The sequence below is a fragment of the Bos javanicus genome, chromosome 7 (genome assembly GCF_032452875.1).
Source record: "Bos javanicus breed banteng chromosome 7, ARS-OSU_banteng_1.0, whole genome shotgun sequence".
NCBI classification, from domain to species: Eukaryota; Metazoa; Chordata; class Mammalia; order Artiodactyla; family Bovidae; genus Bos; species Bos javanicus.
The window spans coordinates 104,130,033-104,141,798 of NC_083874.1; the positions used below are offsets into that span (position 1 = coordinate 104,130,033).

General features: G+C 41.5%; 1 pseudogene; it reads left to right on the forward strand.

The window, feature by feature from the left end:
• The first annotated feature begins 450 nt into the window (after positions 1-450).
• LOC133251766 (elongation factor 1-alpha 1-like) lies at positions 451-11,270 on the forward strand (annotated as a pseudogene).
• Positions 11,271-11,766: the final 496 nt, after the last annotated feature.

Below are 11,766 nucleotides of genomic sequence, written 5' to 3' on the forward strand. Positions count from 1 at the left end.
TGCTAGATCACATACCAGGTGGAGAGTGTAGACACGGAGGACATTGTCAGCCTAAGGACCAGGTGGCACCCCAAAAGGATGCAGCAAGGAGGTACTGAAACTCAGGCAGCCAGGCCCTGGGGGAGGACTCACATAGACAGGAAGAGACAGCCCTGAGGGCCTGGGGTGCAGCTGGGGTGGGCCACAAGGACCATGGTCAGGGTTCTCGGGAGTGCACGGTGGCTCCTCTCCCAGCAGAAGAGCCTGCCCTCCCCAGACGGCAGTGTGGTGCTAGACTGGGGGCAGAAGGGTCCTGGGAAAAGTCTGCCACAGGGGTGGCCCCAATCTCTAGTGGCAGCCTGGCAACCTCAATCCTGAAGCCACAACACCCCTTCCCCCAGCCCTCACCTATTCCATGGATGAACACAGCAGAGAGGACGGCATAACCTTGGACGGCCTCCGAGCAGAACCATGGTCTGCACACTGATGGGACCCAGGTCCTCTGTGACCACACGGACCTCACTTGCTTTAGCGACTGCCTGTGTGCAGCAGGGTACACACTCGAAGGCTTGGACCATGATCAAACCTGACCCTCGTGGGGGAGCAGACCCCATGCCTGACGGGGTGGCAATAGCCATGGTGTGGAGTGGAAACCCCACCTCACATCAGCAGAAGCTATGGATACTACAATACCAACCACACCCGCTTCAAAGGGGAAAAGGGCCAGCTCACCTTGAGGAAGCACATGGCTGGGGTCCAAAACCAGCCCTTGCACCAAAAACATTGTACAAACACGGTCTACACAGAGATATTCCCTCAAAACAACATCCCTTCCAGACCAAAGTTGGTAACTCTTTCTCCTAAATTTATAGCAACATAGAAAGTTAAGAAAATGACAAAGCAGAGAAGTACACCCAATTCAAAGAACCAGAGAAATCCCCTGAAAGAGCAAATCATGAAAAAGAGCTCACTAGTTTACTAGACCCTGAGTTCAAAAGCAGGTGGTAAAAATGGTAACTCAGTTAAGAAAGATTATCAAGAGAATTGCAGAACACTGTAATAAGGAACAAGAAACAATAAAGATGTACCAATCAAAATTAGTTCAATTGCCATGATAAAAACAAACCTAGAAGCAATTACTAGAGGGCCAAATGACAGAGAAGAATGAACAGGTGATCTGGAAGATAGAATAATGGAAATCACTGAATCAAGAAAGCAGGCAGAGAGACAATTAAAAAAAATAGCAATTTGGGGATCTAAGAGATAAAATAAAATCTGAAAACTACACATGATAAGGGAAAGAGAGGAAAAAAAAAGTGTTCAAAAATGTATTTGAAGAAATCACGGCTGAAAACTTCCCAAACCTAAATAAGAAAACAGATATCCAAGTACCAGAAGCACAGAGGATCCCAAACAAGTTGAATCCAAACAGACTCATACCAAGACAAATCATATAAAATCGCAAAAGTTAAAGAGAAGATTCTAAAGACAGTAAGAGAAAAACAAAATCAATTGTAGGGGAACCCCGGTAAAGCTATCAGCTGATGACAGAAACTGCAGGCCAGAAGGGAGTATCATGATATATTCAAGTCTTGAAAGGGGAAAATCTGCAACCTAGGATACTCTACCTAGCAAGATTATGCAATGGAGAAAAGACAGTCTTTTCAAAAATGATGTTGGGAAAGCTGGACAGCTGCATGTAAATCAAAGCAGTTAGAACACTTCCTAACTTCATTTGTACTTCCAGAAACAAAATTAAACTCAAAATGGTTTAAAGGCCAAACAAGACATGACACAATGAAAATCCTAGCAGAATACACAGGCAAAAAATCTTGGACATAAATCATGGCCATATTTTCTTAGATTAGTCTCCCCAGGCAAAAGAAATAAAAGCAAAAAGAAGTAAATGGCACCTAATCAAATTTATAAGTTTTCACACAGCAAAGGAAACCATTAACCAAACAGAAAGACACCGATGGAATGGGAGAAAGTATTTGCAAATGATGTGACCAACAGGAGTTAATACCTTATATATATAAACAGCTCATACAACTCGATATCAAATAAACAATCCAGTCAAAAATGGGCAGAAGACCTAAACAGGTATTTTTCCAAAGGACTCATAGATGGTCAACAGACACATGAAAAGATGCTACTTAACGTCACTACTTAATAGAGAAATGCAAATCAAAACCACTTCACATGGGTCAGTCCTGTTCAGTTCAGTCAGTCAGTCAGTCACGTCCAACTCTTTGCGACCCCATGGACTGCAGCACACCAAACCTCCCTGTCCATCACCAACTCCCGGAGTTTACTCAAACTCATGTCCATCGAGTCGCTGATGCCATCCAGTCATCTCATCCTCTGTCATCCCCTTCTCCTCCCGCCTTCAATCTTTCCCAGCATCAGGATCTTTTCAAATGAGTCAACTCTTCACATCAGGTGGCCACAGTATTGGAATTTCAGCTTTAGCATCAGTCCTTCCAATGAATATTCCGGACTGATTTCCTTCAGGATGGACTGGTTGAATCTCCTTGCTGTTCAAGGAACTCTCAAGAGTCTTCTCCAGCAACAGTTCAAACGCATCAATTCTTCAGCACTTAGCTTTCTTTATTGTCCAACTCTCACATGCATAATGACTACTGGAAAAACCATAGGTCAGAATGGCTATAATGGAAAGTTTACAAATAATAAATGCTCAGAGCATGTGTAGTAAAGAGGACTCTCCTACACTGTTAGTGGAAATGGAAATTGCTGCGGCCACTTTGGGAAATAGTATGGAGGTCTTTAAATATCTAAAAATAGAGTTACCGTATGATTCGACATCATTCCTATGCCTCGTTATTTATCTGGAAAAATGAAGACACTAATTTGATAATATACCTGCACCCCCAACATTCACAGCAACACTGTTTACAATAGCCAAACATGAAAACAACTCAAATGCCCATTAGCTGACTGGCTTAATAAAATGTGACATACATCATCTGCTAATGGGCATTTGAGTTTTTTCCATGTCTTGACTATTGTAAATAGTACTGCTATGAATGCTGGGGTGCATGTATCTTTTAGAATTAGGGTATTTGTTTTTCCAGATGGATAACCAGGAGTGAATGCTGGATTGTATGGTAACTGTATTTTTAGATTTTTAAGGGACCTCCATACTGTTTTCCATAGTGACTGAACATATATTTAGATAAATGAATCACTTTGCTCTATACCTGAAGCACAACATTGCAATCAACTATAAATCAATAAAAACATCAAATAGACATTAAACCTTATTTATTTTTCTTTATTTTTCTTTGAGAGTATGAGATAAAGTTAATAAGCACATAATCACACACACTGACATAAAGAAAAAGGTTTAGATAAGCCGTATGAGTTCCAAAAGTTTTAGAGAACAGGACTTTGGAGGACATACAGAAATAGGAAGACCAGAAAATCTGTTTGAAAATCCACAGGAATAGTGATCAAGTCCTGAGATAACTTTGGAATGGACAAGTGGAAAGGAACCTCATTCTAAGGCTATCTACACCAATCTAAAGATACTTAGGAAAGATTTTGATGCTGATAGTTTTTCAACAAAGTAACTGTGATGATGTCTATAATAAACAAATTCATCTGGTAATTGGAGGCAAAATGAACCTCATTATGGAAATAAATCTGCATTATTTTTGGTGCGATTGGATTGGGAAAACTTTGTAACAGTATGTTGCTGTTCACAAGAGCAAAACAACTCAATTCATCCACTTGCAGAGGAAAATATTATCTGTCCAGAAGTGGCAAGAGGGTTTAACTGAGCTCGAAAATATCCCTGCCTGAATGTGAAGCTTGAAGCTTTAGTGTGAATCTGTGTGGTCCCACATGCACAGATGTCTGTGAACAAAGGAAAGAACCAGGGTCTAGCATTGCTGGAGTTTCAGCCAGTTCAGTTGAGGGATTCAGTCGTGTCTGACTCTTTGCGACCCCATGGACTGCAGCACACCAGGCTTCCCTGTCTATCACCAGCTCCCAGAGCTTGTTCAAATTCATGTCCATCCAGTTGGTGATGCCATGCGATCATATTTCAGTAGGGTAGAAAAATTCTAAAATGTATTTGAGAATCAGTGAGGAACTGTCTATTTCTCTGTATATTACTCATAAAGTACAACTGATTAAAGAATTTGATGCTTAACAAGAGTTATTCTTAGAATTGTCATTTTTGAATTAGAACATTAGAATCAAGGACAGGGCAAATATAGGACATACTTATAAGACTGACATGTCAACACATAGGTACATAGATGGTAAATACTTCAGAGTCCCTATTCATAAACTCAAAATATGGCTCTAAGATTCTTAAAAGCCAAAGGAAAATGCATTTTATTGTGTGATTTTCTAGTCTTTCCTGACTTCCAGGTGGAAATGTTAAAGTTTTGTATATAAATATTATACATTAAACTGATATAGTCTTCAAAGCAGATTGGGTTTATAATACTGATTAATGTAATTAACTGGAGAATGAGAAACTGTCCCAAAGACATATAGAAACTGTCCCCCAAATTCTTCAGTCATCACCATCAATCTTGAAAATTCTCACAGTCCTACAGCAAAGATAGGTGAAAACTTAAGAAGCATTATTTGTGTCAATGAAATCAAAACTGATCTGAAAGAATATGGACATTGTTTTAAAGCCTGAATGCACTAGACCAACCAAAGTCAGTCAAGAGGAGCAAAACCCCATGGCTCCATTCAGAAAAGATAATATGGGTAAATCGAGTAGTCTTTATGTCTGGAATAGATAGTATAAGCCACTAGGATCTCACCACTCAGTACAGCATAGAGTATACTCAAAGCATCAGAGATACTCCTGATTGAGCCAGAAGACACTGCCATGTTGGCCCAGATCAAAAGGAAATGGGAAACCAAACCTACTGGTGCTGAGACACTCCCTCCTTTCAAAGCCCTTGACTCCTGCTTCCAGTCCACCTTGGCCTCAGATAGTCTACAAAGAGTAATGATCAGTGATGCACCTAGAGCTCCTTGTCTCTCAGGGGGATTCATAGGCCTTAATCACCTTATTCTGAGTACACCTTATTCTGGGAGAGGGTGGGGGGACTCAAACTGTATGGTTCTATTGATTACAGGCACCAAGTCACCACTGAGCCTGCTCTTGTTTTATCTGACTCTTTGTGATCCCCAGGACTCTAGCCCATCGGCCCCTTTGTCCATGGGATTTCCCAGGTAAGAATACTGGGGTGGGTTTCCATTTCCTCCTCCAGGGGATCTTCCTGACACAGGGATCAAACCGGTACCTTCTGCATCTCCTGCATTGGCAGGAAGGTTCTTTACCACTGAGCCACCTGGTTGGGGGAACTAAAATTTAACTGGTGAATTTGAGATCAGAGTCACAGCAGGGGAGAGAAACTGAAGCCATTTTGTGCGTGAAAGTGAAAGTTGCTCAGTTGTGTCCAAGTCTTTGTGATCCCATGGACTGTATAGTCCATGGAATTCTACAGGCCAAAATACTGGAGTGGGTAGCCTTTCCCTTCTTCAGGGGATCTTCCCAATCCAGAGACTGAACCCAGGTCTCCCACATTGCAAGTGGATTCTTTACCAGCTGATCCACAAGGGAAGCCCAAGAATACTGGAGTGGGTAGCCTATCCCTTCTCCAGAGGGTCTTCCCAACCCAGGGATTGAACCAGGGTCTCCCCCATTGCAGGCAGATTCGTTACCAACTGAGCTATCCAGGAAGCCCATCTCATGCGTAAAGTGAAGTCGCTCAGTCCTATCTGACTCTTTGTGACCCCATGGACTGTAGCCCACCTCTCTCCTCCCTCTCCTCCATCCATGGGATTTTCCAGGCAAGAGTACTGGAGTGGGTTGCCATTTCCTTCTCCAGGGGATCTTCCTGACCCAGGGATCGAACCTGGGTCTCCAGCATTGTAGACAGACATTTTACCATCTGAGCCACCAGGGAAGTCATATGTGGGGACCTTTAGAAAGAGTCATGCACTATTGTGACTTCTGCTGAATTTTGAATTGTGATCAATGTTTTACACGCTTATAAAAAGAATGTTCATAAAGGTCAGAGGGGATCCTTCTGATTGGAAATAATTTAATGTGAAGAAGTTAGTGGGATATGTAAATCACTTCCAAACCACCTTCCTGTCCCTTCTGTGATGGCCCAACAAAGTAATGTAGAATGCCAGGGAGAGGAGGGGAAACACAGCCTTGATTAGTACTTAATATCAGCAGGAATAACCAGAGATGAACTATTTCAACACAACCGTCATGATGCCAGTGAAAAATGCTCATGGGATCTGAAGACTTAAACTAGGTTACTGTCAACTGAATTTAGTCCTTTCACTCTAGAGAGAGAGAGAGAGAGAGAGAGACAAAGGGAGGTCTTAAGAGAGAAAGGCAGAAGTCGTCAACAAACAGCAGATCAGCAGGGCAGGGATGAGCAGAACACAGATATCAGTAAAGTACAGGTTCTAGAATCAGCAAAGGTGGGTTTGAATCCCAGATTTCTATACACAGATTTACATCGGCTTATGCAAGCTAGTTAATTTTCAAGACATCTGTTTTCTCATTCAATCTGTTGAGAGGCTAATCCTTAGTATACAAGATTGCTGTAAAGATTAAATATGCAGCAACGTAACTAGGTTGAAGAAAGCATGTCTGGTTCCTGTAAGGGACATATACAATTGAATGACTGAAACAAGGAACGTTGACCATTTTCATCCTGTCAGCCTCAGGATAACTTGGTTATCCCACCTCATCTCTTGAAAGCATCAGACTTAGAGTGGGTATTAAAGAAGACATTTCTCTTACTAATATTAATATATTTAATAATAGAAATATTGGAGTGATGTCAACTATTAAGACTGAAGAGAAAAATAAAACCTAGAATATGATGATTTCTGTGTGATAAAATAAAAGTTGAAAGAAAATTAACTTTTAAATTTATATTAAAAGTAAGAGGATAACAGGAAAGAAATGGCTGTTGCTTAAGTATGTTATAATGCTATTAAATGATATGAATTGGAATAATGCAGTTCAATTCACATTGTGCTAGTTATTTATAAGAATGGTTATGTTATATTTTAATTTATGTAATTATATTAGAAAGAGAAGATTGATATTCAAGGTAGTTGAAATTTTAAAAGAGGATACTGCACTTCTCCATGTGTCCATGTTTTATATATACTGTGTAAAACATCATAATAAAACTTTTTAAATCATGGGTTTCTTTTGCAATTTAAATGGGATAAGGTTCTTATAGTCATGTCAGTAATAAAATAAAAGAGACTCTAAAGTTTCCAAGAATCCCAGAAACCACAAGTGATTTATCTCCAAATACTAAGATAAATATAGTATCTACTTCATGAGATTCTGGTGACAATGAATGATATAATACATGTCAAGTATTGGCGATAGCACTGACATGGTAAGAACTTACTTGGTGTTGTTTACTGATATGTTTGATATGACTTATAAATCCTTATCTATAATTTCTGAGACGTAATGAAGAATAGATGAGGTATTTCATGTCAGAATGTGAGTTAACATGACAATTTAAAAAAAATTTTTTTTTTTTACTGTATGATGATTGCTTTACAGAATTTTGTTGTTTTCTGTCAAACCTCAACATGAACCAGCCATAGGGATACATATATCCCCTCCCTCTTGAGCCTCCCTCCCATCTCCTCCCCATCCCACCCCTCTAGGTTGATACAGAGCCCCTGTTTGAGTCCTCTGAGTCATACAGCAAATTCCCGTTGGCTATCTATTTTACATGCGGTAAGGTAAGTTTCCATGTTACTCTCTCCATACATCTCACCCTCTTCTCCCCTCTCTCCCATGTCCATAAGTCTGGTCTCTATCTCTGTTTCTCTATTGCTGCTTTGCAAATAAATTCATCAATACCATCTTTCTAGATTCCATATATATACATTAGTATACAATATTTCTCTATTTCTGACTTACTTTATCCTGTATAACAGGTTCTAGGTTTGTCCACCTCTTTAGACTTGCTCTTTTTTATGGATGAGTAATATTCCATTGTGTATATGCACCACTGCTCCTTTATCCATTCATCCATTTGCTGTATGGCTCTGGAAGCTCGAACAGGGCCTCTGTATCATCTAACATGACAATTTTTCACAGAAGAAGATAAATTTATTAAATATACACCAATTAATCTGAGGCTGATATTCACAAAAAAAATGGATATGTTTATAGAATGTAATCTATATGATAAAAGTTATATAACTACAAATTTGGACATCTTTAGGTTTTAATTAGCCTATAAAAGTCATGACACAGTTGTCATTTTGAGTATAGGGTAGTGGTCCAAATGATGCCTCTGAAGTCAAACTATGCAAATTCAACCCCTAGCTCCACTGATATCAAAAAGCATTACCTCTAGTAAACAATAAATCTACTGGTCCCTCAGTATCATCTATGATATGAAAGCAATACAGGTACCTACTAAATTTTCCAGTGAGATTTAAAACAGTGCTGGCATAGAAGTACCCAGTAAATGTAAGCTTTTTTTGGTTACTTTTCAGAACTATTATAAAATATTTTGATAAAGTTCCTCTAGATTTTTGTAGATAGGACTAGAAGTGACACTAACTTTTTAAATTTTCAGTCAGTTCAATTCAGTTCAGTCGCTCGGTCGTGTCCGACTCTTTGCAACCCCATGAACTGCAGCACGCCAGGCCTCCCTGCCCATCACCAACTCTTGGAGTTCACTCAAACTCACGTCAATCGAGTCAGTGAAGCCATCCAGCCATCTCATCCTCTGTCGTCCCCTTCTCCTCCTGCCCCCAATGCCTCCCAGCATCAGAGTCTTTTCCAACGAGTCAACACTTCGCATGAGGTGGTCAAAGTACTGGAGTTTCAGCTTTAGCATCATTCCTTCCAAAGAAGGACTGATCTCCTTTAGAATGGACTGGTTGGATCTCCTTGCAGCCCAAGGGACTCTCAAGAGTCTTCTCCAACATCACAGTTCAAAAGCATCAATTCTTCAGTGCTCAGCTTTCTTCACAGCCCAACTCTCACATCCATACATGACCACTGGAAAAACCATAGCCTTGACTAGACGGACCTTTGTTGGCAAAGTAATGCCTCTGCTTTTGAATATGCTACCTAGGTTGGTCATAACCTTCCTTCCAAGGAGTAAGCGTCTTTTCATTTCATGGCTGCAATCACCATCTGCAGTGACTTTGGAGCCCTGCAAAAATAAAGTCTGACACTAATTCCACTGTTTCCCCATCTATTTCCCATGAAGTGATGGGACCTGATGCCATGATCTTCGTTTTCTGAATGTTGAGCTTTAAGCCAACTTTTTCACTCTCCACTTTCACTTTCATCAAGAGTCTTTTTAGTTTCTCTTCACTTTTTTAAATTTTAGTACTCATAATCCCAGCCTTTGGCTTCTAATTAATTGTAAATTACTCAGATATATGCAGATGACATCACCCTTAGGGCAGAAAGTGTAGAGGAACTAAAGAGCTTCTTGATAAATGTGAAAGAGGAGAGTGAAAAAGCTGACTTAAAACTCAATCTTTGCTTTATCACAACGGGTTTGCTGCCAGGACACAGGTGTTGTAAAAACCACCCTTAAACCTAAGCAAAATCGGGAAAGGAAAAAACCCACATACCCACATTGGGCACGTAGCTTCAGGGAGGTCTACCACGACTGGCCATCCAGTCTACAAATGTGGCGGGATTGACAAGAGAACAGTGGAAAAGCTCAAGAAGGAGGCTGCCGAGGCGGAAGGGCTCCTTCAAGTACGCCTGGGTCTTGGACAAACTGAAAGCTGAACGTGCATGGTATCACCATTGCTATCTCCCTGTGGAAATCTGGGACCAGCAAGTTCTGTGTAACCATCATTGATGCCCCCGGACACAGAGACTTCATCAAAAACGTGATTACAGGCACCTCCCAGGCTGACTGTGCTGTCCTGACTGTTGCTGCTGGTGCTGGTGAATTTGAGGCTGGCATCTCCAAGAGCGGGCATGAGCATGCCCTTCTGACCTGCACTCTGGGTGTGAAACGACTAATTTTTGGAGTTAAAATGGGTTCCATGGAGCCACCCTACAGCCAGAAGAGATACGAGGAAATTGTTAAGGAAGTCTGCGCCTACATTAAGAAAATTGTCTATAGTCCTGACACCGTAGCTTTTGTGCCAGTTCCTGGCTGGAATGGTGACAACATGCCAGAGCCAAGTGCTAACAGCAATCATGGTTCAAGGGATGGAAAGTCACCTGTAAGGATGGCAATGCCCATGGAACCACCCTGCTTGAGGCTCTGGAGTGCATCCTGCCACCAACTCACCCAACAGACAGACACTTGCGTTTGCCCCTCCAAGATGTCTATGAAATTGGTGGTATTTGTACTGTCCCTGTGGGTTGTGTGGAGACTGATGTTCTCAAACCTCGCATGGGGGTCACCTTTGCTCCAGTCAGTGTAATGACTGAAGTGAAGTCTGCAGAAATGCACCATGAAGCACTGAGTGAAGCCCTTCCTGGGGACAATGTGGGCTTCCATGTCAAGAACATGTCTGTCAAAGATGTTCGTCATGGCAACATGGCTAGTGACAGCAAAAATGACCCACCAATGGAAGCCTCTGGCTTCACAGCCCAGCTGATTATTTTTAACCATCCAGGCCAGATCAGTGCAGGATATGCACCTGTGCTGGACTGTCACAGAGCTCACATTGCTTGCAAGTTTGCTGAGCTGAAGGGGAAGATTGATTGTTGTTCTGGAAAAAGCTGGAAGATGGCCCTAAATCCTTGAAATCGGGCGATGCTGCCGTCGTTGATATGGTTCCCGGCAAGCCCATGTGTGTCGAGAGCTTCTCTGACTCTCCTCCTCTGGGCCATTTTGCTGTGCGTGACATGAGACAGACGGTCGCTGTGGGTATCATCAAAGCAGTGAGCAAGAAGGCAGCTGGAGCTGGCGAGGTCACCAAGTCTGCCCAGAAAGCTCAGAAGGAAGGTTGAATGAATATTATCCCCAATACCTGCCACCCCAAGTCTTAATCAGTGGTGGAAGTATGGTCTCAGAACTGTTTGTCTCAATGGGCCATTTAAGTTTAATAGCCAAAGACTGGTTAATAACAATGCATTGTAAAACCTTCAGAAGGAAAGGAGAATATTTTTGTGGACCATATGTTTTGTGTGTGGCAGTTTAAGTTATTAGTTTTTAAAATCAGTATTTTTTAATGAAAACAACTTGACCAAAAATCTGTCACAGAATTTGAGACCCATTAAAAACAGTTTAATGAGAAAAAAAAGAAAAAAAGCAACTCAACCTTCAGAAAACTAAGATCATGGCATCCAGTTCAATCACTTCATGGCAAATAGATGGGGGAAAAGTGGAAACAGTGACAGACTTTTATTTTGAGGGGCTCCAAAATCACTGCAGATGGTGACTGCAGCCATGAAATTAAAAGATGTTTACTCCTTGGAAGAAGATCTATGACAAACTTAGACCAGATATTAAAAAGCAGAGACATTATTACTTTGCTGCTGCTGCTGCTAAGTCACTTCAGTCATGTTCGACTCTGTGGGACCCCATAGATGGCAGCCCACCAGGCTCCCCTGACCCTGGGATTCTCCAGGCAAAAACACTGGAGTGGGTTGCCATTTCCTTCTCCAATGCATGAAAGTGAAAAGTGAAAGTGAAATCTCTCAGTCGTGTCCGACTCTTAGCGACCCCATGGACTGCAGCCTACCAGGCTCCTCCATCCATGGGATTTTCCAGGCAAGAGTACTGAAGTGGGTTG